The sequence below is a fragment of the Pinus tabuliformis genome, chromosome 9 (assembly GCF_031772625.1).
Source record: "Pinus tabuliformis cultivar Carrire ecotype Pingquan chromosome 9, CPIR1, whole genome shotgun sequence".
Lineage (NCBI taxonomy): Eukaryota > Viridiplantae > Streptophyta > Pinopsida > Pinales > Pinaceae > Pinus > Pinus tabuliformis.
The window spans coordinates 940262656-940280567 of record NC_142307.1 but is presented as its reverse complement, the minus strand read 5'-3'; positions in this window follow the sequence as shown (position 1 = coordinate 940280567).

Below are 17912 nucleotides of genomic sequence, written 5' to 3'. Positions count from 1 at the left end.
ATACCAAGTTCCTTCACACCATTGAACTTTGTTGGAACACCAAATCCTTTTGGCCTATGCTCTGTTTACAAAGGAAATTGATAGATAGGAATTCAAAAAAGGTCAGAATGTTTGTAAAAGAAGAATTATCTTCTGATCACCCACTACTCTTGGCTAGGGAAGAAGAATGGTGGGGTTCTTCCTTCTTACATATTTTTGTTAATTTCTCTAACCCTAGCCACTAGAAATTTAGTAAACTAGTAAATACCTTGCTGCAAATTAATTTAGGACATAAATATTTTCCTTCAAATATGTCATTTCATTAATTTAATATTCAGCGTACAAGGGCTTCCTTCCTAGATGAATTTCCCTGTAAGGAGTAATAAAAACAATGAAAACCTAAAAATTATCTAGCTGATCAAACCCTATCCCTGAATCATGCTTGGTTGATCTAGATCCTTATCCCTTGTTGCCCCTTGTCCTTCTTTCTTGGACTCCACACACTTGGATGAGTGCCCTTCTCCACTCAATCATTGATATTTCATTATTTCATTGTCTTGTGCTCATTAGATGTGTATTCTCCTTTAGCCTATTTTTCCTTTTATAAGTTTGAGTTATTGACTAAATCCGCAACCCTAATCTCCAAAGTGTTTGACAATTTAGATTAAATCTCAATTTTACATGAAATCAATGGTTGATATTTATCTAATTCACTAATACAAATAACCTTTAAATTTTATTAGATTAACTTCTTTTTTTTAATACATAAAAAATTTAAAAAATGTCCCTATAATTAAATCAAAATTTTAAGGTTAAAAGGTCTTTCTGATTATTTCTACACTTTTAAGCACTTAAACTGATGTGGAAGTACTTATCCGATGCTACTACTATTAACTTTGGTCATAAAAAGACTCCGTAATCATTCTTCACTCTCCAAAGAAACTATTGATGGACATACTTAACCCTAATTATAAGTTTTCTCGTGATGAATTTTAGTTATAATATTGTATGTTATAGTTTTACCCACTAATTGAACTTGATTCTCTGTTTTATGTCATTTTGGGTTTGGTTTCCTATATGATCAACCAATATGGCTTCATTTTTGGATATATGATCTTACAGTGTTGGTATGGCATGGTTTGCTATGTAGATTCCATTAATTATCTAAATTTTTTTGAATTCTCTACTCTCAAAATTATTTTGACACTATCTTATATTTTGACAATATCTTATAGTATATAGGGTAGTTTGGTTTCCTTTGATTTGGCTATCAGGAACCTTTTATTTTGGGGTAATTTTGTATTTTTCTTTTGAAATATAATAGAATAAAAAAAGATTTCTTAAAAAATAGAATGGAATTGTTATTGTAAAAAGAGCTACATAGTAGCTAGTACCTGTGGCATAGCTTAAATATAGCTTAATTAAATAAAAATAATAATAGACAAAGATTTCATCACAAAAATAAAATAACAAATAAAATATTGTATTGTTGAATGTCATCACCAAAAATTATGAAATATGGTTAACTAATATTGTTTATATTATAATAAATACACTTTAATATATATATGCATATATGTGTGTGTTTATTTTTTATTAATATATATAATTTTTTATAATTAAAAACGTATTAAAATTATTAAAATATGTTTTTAATATAATAAGTCATCTTACCCGGATGCGGGTGATTCATATCATAGTTAATGAGGTCATTTATGAACGCCGGCATAGTGTCCTGCAGTCTGAAGCAGAGCGCTCATCTCCAGGTTAGCGCAAGGCCCAAGCAGGTTCACATTATGCGTATTCAAATCATCATGCAGGTTGATTTAATGCTCCTCCTTGATAGATACATGGTCCAGATGGTTTTAATCAGGCAGTTCGCATCCCTTCCATTCACCGTTTGCTCTTCGGCTTTTTGCTGTGATCCATCCCTTCTGAAGCATCCTCGCAAAAGATACACCTCTACTATCAGTGATAAGCTTAGGCTTATTCAGGCGCTTGACTTCCACTGCTATTCCCCCTCTGGCTGGCCCTGCTCAGGGCATGCGAGCTCTATTCTTTGCTATTTGTTTCGCCCTGGTGCTCCTACTTGTTCCATTATTCTTTGGTTCTGCAGAATAGCCATGGTCCGGCAGAGATTGCTGAGCCGTCGTGGCGGGAGCCGAGGAGGAGGAGGTCGCAGGCGATCTCAGACTTCTCATCCCGCCCCCCAAGCTATGACGCCCCCATCTAGTCCCTCCCACAGACCACTCCCGTATCATGCTTTTTAGAACTTCCATTTCAGGTTCCAGAGCAGTTTAATTAGGCCTATCATATCTGCTAACATTTCCATTATCTTCACGGAGGAGGAATCTTCTATCCCCGTCTCTACAAGTGACATGGTGGAATCTTCTCAGGAAGGTCTCAGAATCGTGGGTGGCCATGGCGCAGAGCAATAGCAGGGAAATATTGGTCAGACAAGCAAGCAGGATGGATTGCAGGCAGCAGATAAGGGAATTGAAGGTAGTTCGAGCAGTGCTCCTTAGGATGTGCAGCCAGGTGGTAGCATCCATGGTGCATCAGCATCGGTGGAAGATGACGAAAGTTCAAGCAGTTCTCCTCAGGCTCTGAATCCCCCAGGTGGCAGCGGGGAGGGCAAGGCAGAGCATGGTGAAGATATATGGTATGTCAATGAGTGTCTGGTGGAGGAAGTGCAGCCGGACCAAGATAAGCTCATATGATGACTCTTGTTTGCCTTTTAAGCTCTCTTTTTGATTGTTTTTGGGTTCAATGTTTATATGGTGTTGTCTGCGCAGTCAGGAGGTTTTTACTCTGGTTTTGTCTATGCACTTATGGTATGGAAGTTGGAGGATTTTACTCCAACTTGGATATATGTTCACTGTAAATGGTCTCCCCAAATATGGGATAGTTCTGTCATTTTTGAAAGCATGCAGGTCCTCTCTGTTGAGGCTCAGTCCTCCTTGTAATTTTACTGTTACTTTACTTTAATAGATTTAGCATTTACTGAGAAAAAAATATATATAATAAGTCATCTTAAATTGAAAATATGGACAAAAGAACTATAATTCATGAGCTAGTAGCTAGTACCTACTCCTTAGTTTAAATATAGTTGTTTGGAGTCTGAACTACAGGTTGTGAGCTGATCAATTAAAGCCTTCATAAGAAAATAGAAATGAAAGTGAAAATGTTGTGTTAAAATGGTGTTTTTTGGTGGGAATCCTATCTCATTGGTTGTAATGAATCTTTATAACTTTATTTCTTTGGCATTGTTTCGTTCAAATTGATATGGAGAGTTGGGATTTACTATCAATTTAACAACTAAATTATAACTAGCATAATTATATAACTTAAATCGCTAGTAACTATAGATAGATATCAAAACACTTAATTTCTAATCAAAATACTTAGTTCTTAAAACATTTCATAGCATATAAAAAAAGTCATTAAATTTTTTTAAATATTTAAATAAATAAAATATATCATTAGCCATTTTTTAATATTTGTTAAATATTATCTGTTTTCTTATGACTTGTGATTTAGTATTAAATTGGCTAAATTTCACACATTCACTTTGAATAAAACCAAGAATAAATTGGTTGTAGATTAAAGTGTTTTAACAAAATTTACACATTAACTTTTTGCATGGTAACTTATACCAATCTTCTATGTTTTGTTTGAGGAAAGAAAGTAAAATGGATTTAAAAAACCAATTGAAATATATGAAAAATTGAAGACTAACCTCCCAATCAGTGTCGAGCAATTTGTCCTCCTGCAACGACTTGAAGTGGAATCTGGGACTTAAAAGTGGGATCGAGGTAATACCCCCACTGCTATGCAATGGTAGAATTAGTTATGATCCCATACCCCAACCTCTAAAAGGTAGAATTTGAATGACCTAAAATGAAATGAAGGGATCTAGTGCATTGCATTGGATTTTCCACCAACCAAGTGTCCAACTCGGCTAGAGTTTCAAATCCTTTGACATGCAAGAACAAATAAATGTAAACATTAATCACACAGACACATGAAAGGAGAAAAATACAAAACTTCTTGAATTCTTGAATTCAATTTCTTATAATTTGAATTCTTGATATACCTTGAAGGCAAGAATTATAAAAACAATGACTAAATAAAACAAATTCAACAAAGTTAGGAAAGAAATCCTAATGAGATCCTAAAAAGATCCTAAAAATTAGTAACTATATATAGATAAAACTTTCGTAATAAAATTAGGAAAGAAATGCTCACAAGATTCTAAAAACTAATTGTTTTTTACTAATTTAATTATATTCATTGAAATGGAAGTTTTATTGTATAGTTGTTGAAAGAAAATTATAAAAGGTGAAGAGAAAAAAAATAAAGTGAAATTAAAATTTAACAATTAAAAAATTTATATGATTAATGAAATTAGAATTTAAAATAGAAAAAAAAAATGTAGAAAAAGACAAAAATAAAATATAATTGAAATTTAAAAGTAATAAAACTATAAAAATAAAAAAAATATTGGAAAATGTTATTTTTTTTAATTATGTTTTTCTCTTTATTGAGAAGAGTCTTAAGCGAAAATCACATCATAATTCATTTGTTGACGCATTTCTAACCAACCAGTGTGGTTCAATAAACTTGATATGGATCACAGAAGCCTAAATTCAACATATTTTTTTCTCTTTAAATATTTTCATCATAAATTGAATATATGGAGGAAAAGCTATTATTCATGAAAATAGAAATAATAGGTGATAAACGCCAATATTGTAGTAAGAATGTTGCAACTCCTCGGGCTACCAGCTTTACTTTATCAACTCGGGGTTCGTACAAAATTTGAGGTGACAGTGTTGTATACATAAGTAAAAGTGATGGTTCTGCGTTTTGTCACTATTCAGCTGGCGAGAGACCACTAGAGTTTTCAAGCCAAACTTCTATGGATTCAGAAGAAGCTTGATTATTGATGAAAGAAAGAGAAATCTACTCTAAGAGAAAGCTTGTCTATTGCAATAAGGAAAAGGACTGAAATCCAATGCTAGAAACACACCATTTCCTAACTAATTGCTGAGAAACTATGCTTTACAAGAATGTCAAGCTAACATGTATGAAATTTTACTATCCTAAGCATGGAAGTTCAAAACATCAAACATCACTATTGTGCATGTAAAGGATTGAAATAAAAATGTTTTTTCGTTTTATTCTTTTTATGGAAAAACAAGTGTGAAAGCTAATCTATTTTGGTGGTGTGGCAAGTGGCTTAGGGATGCTGGTGGATGATTGGAAGGTTTGGGAGACCCTTAGGTGACCTTGTGTGGCTTCCTGGAGGTTTTCCCTCAATTCGGCCTCAAAACAGGCCACTACAGGAAAACCTACAGGATGTCCTAAAAACCTATAGGATTCCATGTATTTCTATAGGATACAGCCGAGAGCAAAACAATGGGTGATGAAGGTGATGGAAGGCTTAGGGAAGGTGGTTGGTGGATGGAATGGAGTGAGAAAATGCCTAGGATCACTCAAAACTCAAAACCAAGGTTGGGAGATGGTTGGATTTGCTCAACATGCTTGAAGAAGTTTCCTTAAAGAATGATGAAATTGGTGAGGGTCTTAGTCAAAGTGAGGAATGATCATTGATGGATGAAGTTGGAATGAGTTTGATTGTTATGATTTCTCTACTTCTGAAACACCTGCACTGCATCAAACAATGATATTTGCCCAAAAATCATGTAAACAAGAAGAATTTCAATGAGCTAGAAAAACAGAGTTTAATGAGCTAGTTGTCTACTTCATGCATGGGAAAAATTTGCAGAATGAGATGAAGTCATTGATGAGATCTAATGTAAGACTAAATATGGAAGAAATGATGGCTAATTCCTACACTTTAAAACTCATCAAATGCTGACTTAAGCATAGGAAATTCTAAATCCTATGAGAAAGTAGAATTCTATCTTTTTGGAGCTGCATGGGGTCCTTTCCTCAAATCATGATCCTTGAAGGAAGAAGTGAGGCCAAGACACCTACTGACATATTTTTGATGCTCCTTTTATCCCTTCTAACCTACTGCTGAAGTAAAACACAAAAGGAAGCAAACTAATCAAATCTACACTTACTTCCAAGGAAAAGTTAACCATGAATCTATGAAATTAACCTAAGCATATAGATACAAGAAGAGGAGCCTTTTTTGCTAGGGTTGGGCCCTAACCCAAGAGCTTCAACCCTCTGAGTTAACTCAGTACTGGATCATGAAAAAGCTCATTCTCATTATCAAAACAGAAAATTACATAGCAATGTCTTCCACAAGTCTAGAGCTCAAAAATAACTAGTGTTTTTACAACAAAAATTCGAATCCTAATGAGGCTCTAGGCCTCTTTATTTATACAACTGAAGTCTCCAACGAATTCCTTAAATCTAGGGAGGCTCGGCTCCCAAACTTGAGATGAACTAACTCTTTGACTATCACTTGCTCGGCTGCCTTTTGATCTTCATGACTTGGTTGCTTGTACTCCGAGCTGGTGTGATTGATGGAGGAATATTCGAATGAGGGAGGAGTAAATGAGGAGGATTTACCTCCTACAATCTCTCTTCCTTGTCCCATTTTATTTTTAGCCCTTAATCTTGCCAAAATTCTCTGATTTTCTCTCACAAACCTGCATTCAATGCACATTAGTCCACTAGGCATAATATCTCACTTTAACTCGTCTCATTAAGAAAAATATAATCAAAGCATGTAATAAGTTGTGAGAAGAGTTGATATGACTAATATAGGAGGTGAATGAAGGTCCATATAGTTACCCAATGACGAGGCTCATCAATAGGACAAAAAATAGAAAAATTAAATAAAAAGGAAATATAAATGAAAACAAAAAAAGTTAGTAATTAATATAAAAATAGAAGTTACTAAACAACGCCTATAATAAGACATCAACCAATCACCTTACAAATAGATAAATTTAAATAATAACAAAAAATGAATTCTCAATGTTAAACTATGGATAAGCGACAAATTTTTTTGGTCAAAGACAACTTTATACATGTATAATAAGAATATTTTAAGAATTATTTTTCTTAATTAAAAAGAATATTTATGAATTTCATTGGTTTTTCTTCCAAAAATTTACTCATCTTAATTATATATGTTGACACCTAATCATGGGGATTGGGTGAACACTTGTAAATAATGTAAATAATAAATAATGGAAAAGGAAGAGTCATCGGGAGGTGAATCCCAAGAGTCACTCCCTCATGTATATAACCATGAACAATCTTAATGAATAAACACAGTTCATTTGAGGAGTTACCTCTTGGCCTGACATGGTATCAGAGCCAACTCTATTTTTGGCTTCCTTCTCTTGTAACTCCTTCATGCCTCTGTTCTGCATTTTTGCAAATTGACATATCCCTGCCAGATTCTGTGCATTCTATTCTAACTATTGAAGAATCCATTTGTTGCATTGAAGCTGAAGGTGGTGTGGATGGAGGTGTGCTGCGTGGAGGTGTTGTGGTGCGATTTTTTCCTGGAAGTGCTGTGGTATTACTCCATATTTTCTGCAAGATTTTGTTTTGAATGCTATCATATGTGTTGACGTCGACACCCTTCCTGAACATTTAATATCCCACTACATATATATATAGTTCTGAGTCAATCGGAAAATTATTGCTTGTATACAAAATGAGCATATAGGTCTTGCCTATAGCTCTGTCCCCGACAGTCACACATTTTATGGATTTACAGGTACTCATCCCCTCTGCCTTGAGATGATATCCCTTTAATTCATCATTCTTTGCTAGGTTTATTAACGAGAGCAACACCATTCTACTTGCAACGATTTTTTCTTCGCTCTGCTAGCAGCAATTCCGTCTCCCCATACCATTCCACCATGGGGCCCGAATAGTCATCCCTCTCCATTGGCTTGGTGGTATCGATTCACCGAATCGATGCTCCTCTCTGCCACAGTCACCTATATTGTTTTCAATACCACCGCTAGGTCCATTGAGCTATATTGTTTGCATTACCACCACTCGGTCCCTTCGTCATTGAGCTTCCAATCATTACCTCCCCGCAGCTCCTAGTCATTACCTCCCCATGGTTCTTTTAACGTTGTGTGTTGTGTATTATCTCCCCATACCTTGACTCCCACACATACTCCCTCCCCCACATGATCTCTCTCCCACATAACCACTACCCCATATAATACCTCTGTCCTCGAATATCAGATTGCATTTTTACATTAGAAAATGCATTTTTAGTCACCAGAACTGCATTTTTTTGCCACCAGAAGTACATTTTTTTAAAGTACACATATTTTAAAATGCACTCATTGATATCCATTATGGGAGTGTTTCTAATGGGAAGGAGAACTATCATGAGTGGTCTCGGAAGATCAAACACACTCTCATTTTTAATGAGTTGTGGAAAGGAGTTTGTTTTGGAGAAGGAGACAATGAACCAGCAAAGCCTACCTCAGACAAGGAATTCGCCATTTGGGAAAACAAGAACAGCAAGACCTATGCCTTGATTGCAACATTTGTAAACCAAGAGATGAGTCGCCATATTTCACCATTTTCGAATGCTTTTGAAGCCTTACAAAAATTGAAGGAACTATATGACTCACACTCTACACTTGAAGTTGTCCAACTAATGATTAAATTGTTCAACCTTGAATTACAAAATGATGATCCTCTTGCTCTTGCATCAAAAGTAAAATCTATTATGCATGATATCAAAGTCACTAATGTTGAACTAGACATTCCTTTGATATATTTTGTCAAGGCACTTTATCCCACTTATTCAAATTATCTTGAGTCATTGTTGTTGGGTTGCATTATATTCTTTCCACGACTAGCCAACGTAGATAAGCGAGGGGTTAGAGGGGGGGTGGAGGCCACCCTTCATTGCATTGATTGTGCAGCGGGGGGGTCACAAGGGGCTTTGAGGGGGGTGGGTAGCTGCCCTCTACGGGGTCCGAAGCCTCGGGAATTTTTTTTTTTGGACCCTATATTAGGTTGGGCAGACCTACCTATGGTTTTGTGCATGGTTTTCACACATGGTTTTGGATGCGATGGTTTTTGGTCCATGGTTTTGGATGCGATAGTTTTCGATCCATGGTATTAGATGCTTCAGCATGTATAAATATGTATTATAACATTGAAAGGAGTATAATGAAAAATCAAGTTGGTAGTCCCGGTTTGGGATCTAGGGGAAAATCTCTGTGCATATTTGTTTTATGTGTTATGCTCTCGCATTGTTTATTTTCTGTGTTTTAGAATTTGTATGCAAGTAATTTTTGTACAGGGTTAAAACCTACATTTGGCATCAGAGCTATTTTGGCTTCAAGGGGACGCCTTTGTTGTTGAAGGGTTTCACTCGAGCCTGTGGTAAACCCTGTTCAGTGAGAGATCTGCAAGATCGATTGTGGTGGTGAAATAAGATGGTGAGCAATGGAAAGATAAAGATCGAGAAATTTAATGGTTAGAGTTTTGAGTTGTGGAAACTCAAGATATAGGATCTATTGGTGGATAAATATCAGTGGATCGTGGTAGATCCGAGTACTAAACCAATGGGAGTGTCTGAAGAGTGAATAAATTGTTCCTACGGAGAAAGATGTATAACCTGAGGATGAAAGATGGAGACTCAGTGATAGAGCATATAAATGCATTTAATACTGTGGTAAGTCAGTTATTGTATGTTCATATTAAAATTTCAGATGAAGATAAGTGCATTAGTTTGTTGTGTTATCTACCAGATTCATGCGATAGTCTGGTTATTGCAATAGGTAGCAATGCAACTGCCTTGCAATTTGATGAAATAGTCTCATCCTCGCTGATGGAGGAGATGGAACAGAAAAATATGGAGATCCATAATGGTGATTCCTTGTTTGTATGAGGACAGTCCCATAACAGAAACAAAAATAAGTCATCAAGTGGGACATTTAGATCTAGAGGGAGATCTAAATCTCTAGGAAAACCTGTAAAGGAGGTGTGCTGGAAATGCAGAAAGGAAGATAACTACAAAAGGGACTATAAATCTAAAGCTCCTGACAAAGGAAAGGGATATTATGATGCTCCTTCTATAGAGGCGAAAACCACCTCAGATGAAGGTGGGGATGTGTACTTGGCTTCTTCAAGTACACATGTAGATCATGAGACATGGTTGATTGACTCAGGTGCATCCTTTCACTTCACTCCCCATAGAGAGTGGTTTTGTGAGTATGAGAAATACGATGGTGGTGATGTCTTCTTAGGGGATGATAGGAAGGCTAGAATCATTAGTCGCGGAAAAGTAAAGTTGAAGTTGCAATGTGGAAGGGTTAGAACTCTTCTGAGTGTTCTGCATATTCCTGCATTGGCCAGAAATCAGATTTCTATAAGCAAGCTAGATGATGCAGGTGTAAAAAAAGTGTTCAAGAAGGATACCTGCAAGATGGTTCGAGGAGCACTGGTATTGATGCGGGGAGTTTAGATTGGAACTCTGTAAAAGCTACAAGGTAGCACTATTATTGATGGGTGCAATAGTTCTGTGGTTCTTAAAAGTGGAATAGAAAATCTAGTGGTCTCTAGAGAGAAGACCATGTTGTGGCATCAAAGGCTTGGACATAATGGAGAGAAGGGCCTTCGAATACTTCATGGTAAAGGTATGGTAGAAGGTATGAGTAATAGCTCTCTGGATTTTGATTTATGTGAAAATTGTGTATATGGGAAGCAAAATCAGGTGAGTTTCCCCTCTGGTGGTAAGAGGGCGAAACATATATTAGAGCTTGTGCACAGTGATGTGTTTGGACCTGTGAAGGTTAGTTCGAGAAAGAAGGCAACCAAAAAGGTATAGTCCATCTGCTTTTTGTTCAAATGTTTCTTTATCTATTACTGATGATGATCCCAGAACTGTGAAGGAAGCAGTAGATTCAGAGGATGGAAAACTCTAGAAAGAGGTCATGGTTGATGAAATGGAATCTTTGCACAAAAATGAGGCATGGGATCTGGTGGAGTTGCCAGCTAGAAGGAAACCCATTGGAAGAAAATGGGTGTTCAAGAAGAAGACAAATGCAGAAGGAAAGGTGGAGAAATACAAAGCTCGGTTGGTATAAAAAGGTTATTCACAGGTGTCGGGAGTTGATTTTGGTGATATTTTTTCTCCTGTTGCCAAGGTAGCTTCTATTAGATTACTTTTATCTGTTGCTGCTACTTTTGATTTTGAGGTAGAACAGATGGATGTGAAGACAACATTTCTTCATGGGGATCTGGAAGAGGAGATCTACATGAAGCAACCTGAAGGCTTTGCAATGAAGGGTAAGAAAGAACTGCTATGCAAGTTAAAGAAGTCTCTGTATGGGTTAAAACAGTCACCAAGGATGTGGTATCAAAAAATTGATACATTTATACGGGGACTTAGCTTCACCAGAAGCAAAGAAGATCATTGTGAGTATTTTAAATTAATTGGTGACCATGTTATTTATCTGGTCTTGTATGTGGATGATATGTTACTGGTTGGAAATGACAAAGAAATTATCCAGGATTTGAAGACCCAATTGTCCTCCAAATTCGACATGAAAGATCTTGGTGTTGCAAACTATATTCTGGGCATGGAAATTAAAAGAGATCGAGAAAAGAGGAAGCTCTGGTTAAACCAAAGGAAGTATGCCAAGACAATATTGCAGAGGTTTAATATGTAGGATAGTAAATCGGTGAAGGTTCCTATTCCTGTAGGTGTAAATTTATTGCTTGAACAGTGTCCCAAGACACAAGAAGAGGAAGAGGACATGTCTCGTGTTCCATATGCAAGTGCAACTGGTAGCCTGATGTATGTAATGGTCTATACTAGACCAGACATTGCACATGCAGTGGGAGTATTGAGTAGGTTTATGTCAAAACCAAGAAAGGAGCATTGGACAATAGTGAAGTGGGTTTTTAGGCATTTGCATGGCACTAGTGATTATGGTTTGTGCTACCAAGGAAGACCAGGATTGGAAAAAGTGTTGGATATTCATGGCTTTGTTGATGCAGACTAGGCTGGAAATCTAGATCAGAGAAGATCTACAAGTGGGTATGTGTTTAACCTATTTGGAGGTGCAGTCATTCGGATGAGTAAGAAACAATCTGTAGTGGAACTATCAACTACAGAGGCAGAATACATGGCAGCCACTCATGCAAGCAAGGAAGCAGTTTGGTTGCAGAGATTGTGTTCATGTATGGGGTTAGTACAGGTAGCTATAAGGATAGACTGTGATAGCCAAAGTGCAATTTTATTGGCAAAGAACCCTGCTTATCATTCAAAGACAAAACACATTGATGTTCAGTATCACTTTGTGAGGGATATGATAGAAGACAAAAAGGCGTGGCTAGTAAAGGTGGACACTTTGAAGAATACTACAGATGCATTGACAAAATCTGTGAGCTCTGAGAAGTTCTCTTCATGTAGAGAAACAATGGGTGTTGCAGGGCTGGATAAATGACTAAGCCCTCCTGTGTCCCCCTATGGAAAGAAAACAACAAATGGGAGAATGTTGGGATGTGTTATATTGTTTCCACGACTAGCCCACGTAGTTAACCGGGGGGTTAGAAGGGGGGCAGAGCCCCCCCTTCGTTGCACCAATTGCGCAGCAAGGCAGTCATAGGGGGGTTTGAGGGGGGCAGGTAGCCCCCCTCTACAGGGTCCGGGGCCCCAGGAAATTTTTTTTTGGACCCTATATTAGGTTGGGTAGACTTACCTATGGTTTTGTGCATGGTTTTCACACATGGTTTTGGACGCGATGGTTTTGGTCCATGGTTTTGGACGCAATGGTTTTTGGTCCATGGTATTAGATGCTTTGGCATGTATAAATATGTATTGTAACATTGAAAGGAATATAATGAAAAATCAAGCTAGTAGTCCCAGTTTTGGGATCCAGGGGAAAATATCTGTGTATATGTATTTTATGTGTTATGCTCTCGCATTGTTTATTTTTTGTGTTTTAGAATTCGTATACAGGTAATTTTTGTATGGGGTTAAAACCTAAAATTGCAAGCAAATGGAAACCTCAAATAAACTACCTTTGACTCCCTTGTGAATAAATTTGTTGAGAGAGAGAGAAAGATTTTGGGAAGGAGAAAGCTCCTCAGTCTTCTGAAGAAGCTCTATGTCTTGCACGTAGAGAGAAGAATCATGCTCAAGATTTGTCCAGAGGAAGAGGTGGTCGAAGAGGAGGAGGAAGAAGAAATTTCAGAGGCATGGGGGGAAGACACTCTCAAGGTTAAAAGTCTGATCTCCATTTTGCATACGTTGTAATAGAGATGGATCACATGATGAATCCACATGCAAGTTGCCTTGGGACATAATTGAGTAGGAAAAAAATCAACCCATAGTTAAAACTAATGACAAAGAGAAAGGTAAATCACCTAAATCCACTCACTACATTGTGGCACATTGTAATATTGGAGTAAATGAAGACTTGTTTAATACTTCACTTACTTCCTGGAAAAAGGATTGGTTTCTTGATTCAGGAGAAACTTGCCACATGAATTTTAGAAGAGAATTTTTTGAAGAATTTGCTAACAATGTTGATGGAGTAGTATACTTTGTAGACAAATCAAAACTCAAGCCATTATGGCTTCGCATAATCAGGCTCAAATTGCCTGGTCTTCCAGAATTTCTTCTGCATGATGTTTTATATCTCCCACAAATGAGGCGAAACTTGTTGTCCTTGGTCCACATTCGCCAACAAGGACACTCCATTCATATGTTTGATGGCAAGGTTAAGGTGAGAAAAACATCAGATCACTCACTTGTCATGACAGGGATAGAAGAAGAAAGGCTTCTCAAGCTACAAGGTACCTCTGCTTATGCACAAAATTTCTCATACAATTCTTATTATGATGAAGGTACATTCCCATCAAGTCTATTATGGCATGCTAGATTTGGCCACTTGAACTATGACAACCTTCACTTGATGAAGAAAAATGGTGTTACTGGTTTTCCTACAATTCCTAGGAAACTTAAGCAATGTGATGCTTGCATTCTAGGAAAGCATAGCAAACAGACTTTTCATGATTCACATTCCATAGCACATAGAAAACTTGAACTCATTCATTCAGATTTATGTGGTCCAATGCGTGTTCCTTCTACAAATGGAAATAAATATATGATGACATTTATTGATGACTACACCAGAATGTGTTGGTTTTATTTATTGAAGAACAAATATGATGCTTTTCAAAAATTCAAGAAATTTCATACATGGATTGAAAATGATGCACAATCTCATATTGGCTCTATTCGCACTGATAATGGAAAAGAATACACTTCAAATGAATTTGAAAACTATCTTTGCCAGCATGGGATCAAACATCAAACAATTGTGCCTTATAATCCCCAACATAATGGAGTAGCTGAAAGAATGAATAGGACAATTTTAAGTATGGTACCTTCCATGATGTTTTTGAAGAATGTAAAATTAATGTTTTGCACTAATGTAGTTCTATGTGTTGTATATGTAAAGCATAGATGTCCATCTAATGCTATTAGAAACAAGACTAATTATGAAATGTGGTATGGCCAAATTCCTTCAGTAAAGCATCTCAGGGTCTTTGGTTCCACATGTTATGCCTTGATAGCAAAAGTACACAGAAATAAACTTGGTGCAAGAAGTTGTAAGTGTATCTTTTTGGGGTATTAAAATACCTCCAAAGCATATTGTCTCTATGATGAAGTTAATAAAAAGTTTGTTGTATCTAGAGATGTAATCTTTCTTGAATCTTCCAAAGCTGACAATGTTGTTGAGCGGAAACTTGATCTCTTGGATAGATTCAGAAATGAAAAATCATTTCAAGGATTTGATAATCAGATTCCACACCTTGAAGGGGGGAATCCTATACTGGATCAATATGTGGAATCTTATTTTGAAGCACTCTCTCCCCCACATGAAACTCCAACCACTAATGACACTTTGAGTGATGTGATTGAGAAAATTGGGTGACTCAACCTTGATTCAATCCCAACTCAATCAATTGAGAAGCCTGGACCATGTCAGAAAGGTCCCCCAAAGTGGCTGACAAAGACACTTGAAAGTGTTCACTCTGATGAGGTTGGAAAGACAAGAATAAGAAATTCAACTTGGAAAAATGGAGGTGATGTAGATGATTCTGATTCACCTATTGATATGGATGTCTCTTATGATTGTGAACGTAATTTGTCTACAATTTTTAAACCAACTTCCATCAAAGAAGCTGCTTCTCATGATGAGTGGAAAGAAGCGATGAAAAAGGAGTATGATGCCTTGATAAAGAATGGAACTTGGAAGTTGGTTGATCCTCCATTAGGAACCAAACCAATTGGCTGGAAGTGGGTCTATAAGAACAAGTATAAAGTTGATGGCTCACTTGACAAGCACAAAGCCAGGCTTGTGGTAAAAGGTTTTGCACAGAAGGAATGGGTCGATTATGAGGAGACTTTTGCCCCCACAACAAAATGGGCTACCATCCGGAGACTTTTTTCCCTAGCAGCTCATAATGATTGGAAATTCCATCAAATGGATGTAAAAACTACTTTCTTGAATGGATATGTAAAAGAGAATGTTTTTATGTCCCATCCTGAAGGATTTACTATGAAAGGACATGAACATAAAGTATGCAAACTTTTGAAATCCTTGTATGGCCTCAAGAAAGCACCACGAGCCTGGTATGAAATGTTAACTGAGAATCTTCTGAAACTCAACTTCAAACATTATGATCTTGATGATGCAACTTTGTTTGTCAAGAAAGTTGGAAAAAAAATTGTATATATTATGGTATATGTAGATGATCGTTTGATGAAAGGGGACAATGAGAGCTACATTGCATCCATAAAGAAGGAATTGAGGAAAGGTTTTGAATGACTGATTTGGGCTATGTTCATTACTATCTTGGTATTGAAGTAACTCAACATCCAAAGTCTATATTCCTTTCTCTAAAGAAGTACATTGGAGATCTTTTGAACAGGTTTGGAATGGATGAGTGCAATCCTCTAACTACTCCAATGGAACAAAACTTAAAGCTCACATCCATTGAAGGAAAAGAATTTGAGGAAGCAACAAAGTATAGATAGCTTGTACAAAGTCTCAACTACCTGACTACTACCAAACCATACATTTCGTTTGTTGTTGGAATCCTCTCCAAGTTTATGCAAAAACCTTGTGAGGGACATTGGTCTACTGCAAAAAAAGTTCTAAAGTACTTGAAGGGAACTCAAGACTTTGGACTCAAGTATACACAGGTGGGCGACTTCACCTTGATTGGATACTCTGATTAAGACTTCAATGGAGAAAAAGAAACTGGGGTATCTACTTCTGGTTATGCTATGAGTCTTGGATCAAGAGCTGTCTCCTAGAGATCATGTAAACAATCAGTTCCAACAGATTCCACAACAGAGGCAGAATATGTGGCAGCTGTTGTGGAAACAAAAGAAATTGTGTGGCTCAAGAAAATTCTAGAATATTTGCAGGTAAAACAAGTACATTCAACTCCACTCATGATTGACAACACCTCTGCAACAAATTTGGTGAAGAACCCAAAGTTCCATGATCGAACAAAGCACATCAATACAAAATACCATTTGATTTGACATCATGTTGAGGCCAAGACAATTCATCTATGCCATTGTTCCACTAATGAGCAGATTACAGACATATTCACCAAAGCACTTGGAAGAGAAAAGCTTGAAAGATTCAGAATGATGCTTGGACTCATCAACATCCCTTCAAATTAAGGGGGGAATGTTGACACCCAATCATGGGGATTTTGTGAACACTTGTAAATAATGTAAATAATAAATAATGGATAAGGAAGAGTCATCGAGAGGTGAATCCGAAGAGTCACTCCCTCATGTATATAACCATGAATAATATTAATGAATAAACACAGTTCATTTGAGGAGTTACCTCCTGGCCTAGCAATATAAATAAAATTATTTTAATTAAAAATTATTTTTAAAATTTATAGAGTTATTTTTAAAATTTAAGTACTTTTATTAAAAAATAATTTATGAATATCATTTTAGTAATTAATAAAATTTGATATAATTTTTTATAATATAAGATAAATATAAATCCTAATAGTATCAATTTTTCAAACTAATATTAATTCTTTAATGTTTTAACTTTTAATGCTCCTATAAGTTTAGAAACCACCATAATTTTAGTTTCCCCGTCTTTTTATAATTAGAAAATTGTCTCATGAAGGGATGGTAGGAGGGGGAATTCTCTAATTTAGTTAAGGTGTGGTAAAAGGGGAATTTCCCAAAGAAATCAAAGTTTTAGAGTATTCATGAGATTTTGGGAAGATGAAAAATAATTAGGAATAAGCTTGTGGTTTACTACAAGGTATTCATCTCGCCAAAGAATTTCAGGTATCTTCACTCATTGTTATAGATGACTCCCTTATAATAATTTAGTATTTGGTCAAAGGATCTTCCCTTAGAGACAAATTTTTGATAATATCCTAAATTTGATTAAGAAGGTATCAAAAGATATTCCAAATATGAGTCTCAAGCACATTCTAAGGGATACTAATAAGGAAGAAGATCAATGTGCCAATCAAGGTTGCAATTTGAAGTTTGGAGAGTTGATGGTTAATGGTAAATTAAGACCATCATCCATCCCTTAGTGGATTAAGAATGAATCCTATGTTCAAATATAAAAAAAATTGCGGAGGCCTGCTAGTCAACATGGATTTGAGGGAAGATATCGTAATAAAGGATTATATTTTGAAGTTGGCTATATGTACTACATATTTTATTTAATAGTGGGGCTCTATTGTAAGGTATTCACCTCCAAAAATCGTATATGCTTGGTATCTTTTTTATTCCTCTTCGAAAGATATTTTTTTTAGGAGTCTATAAATGATACTAAAGATGGAATAAAATTGTAATATAACTCTCAATGTATAGTTGTGTTCCACGAACATATTTGCAATTAATACAAATATCCTCATTACCATAAAATAAAATG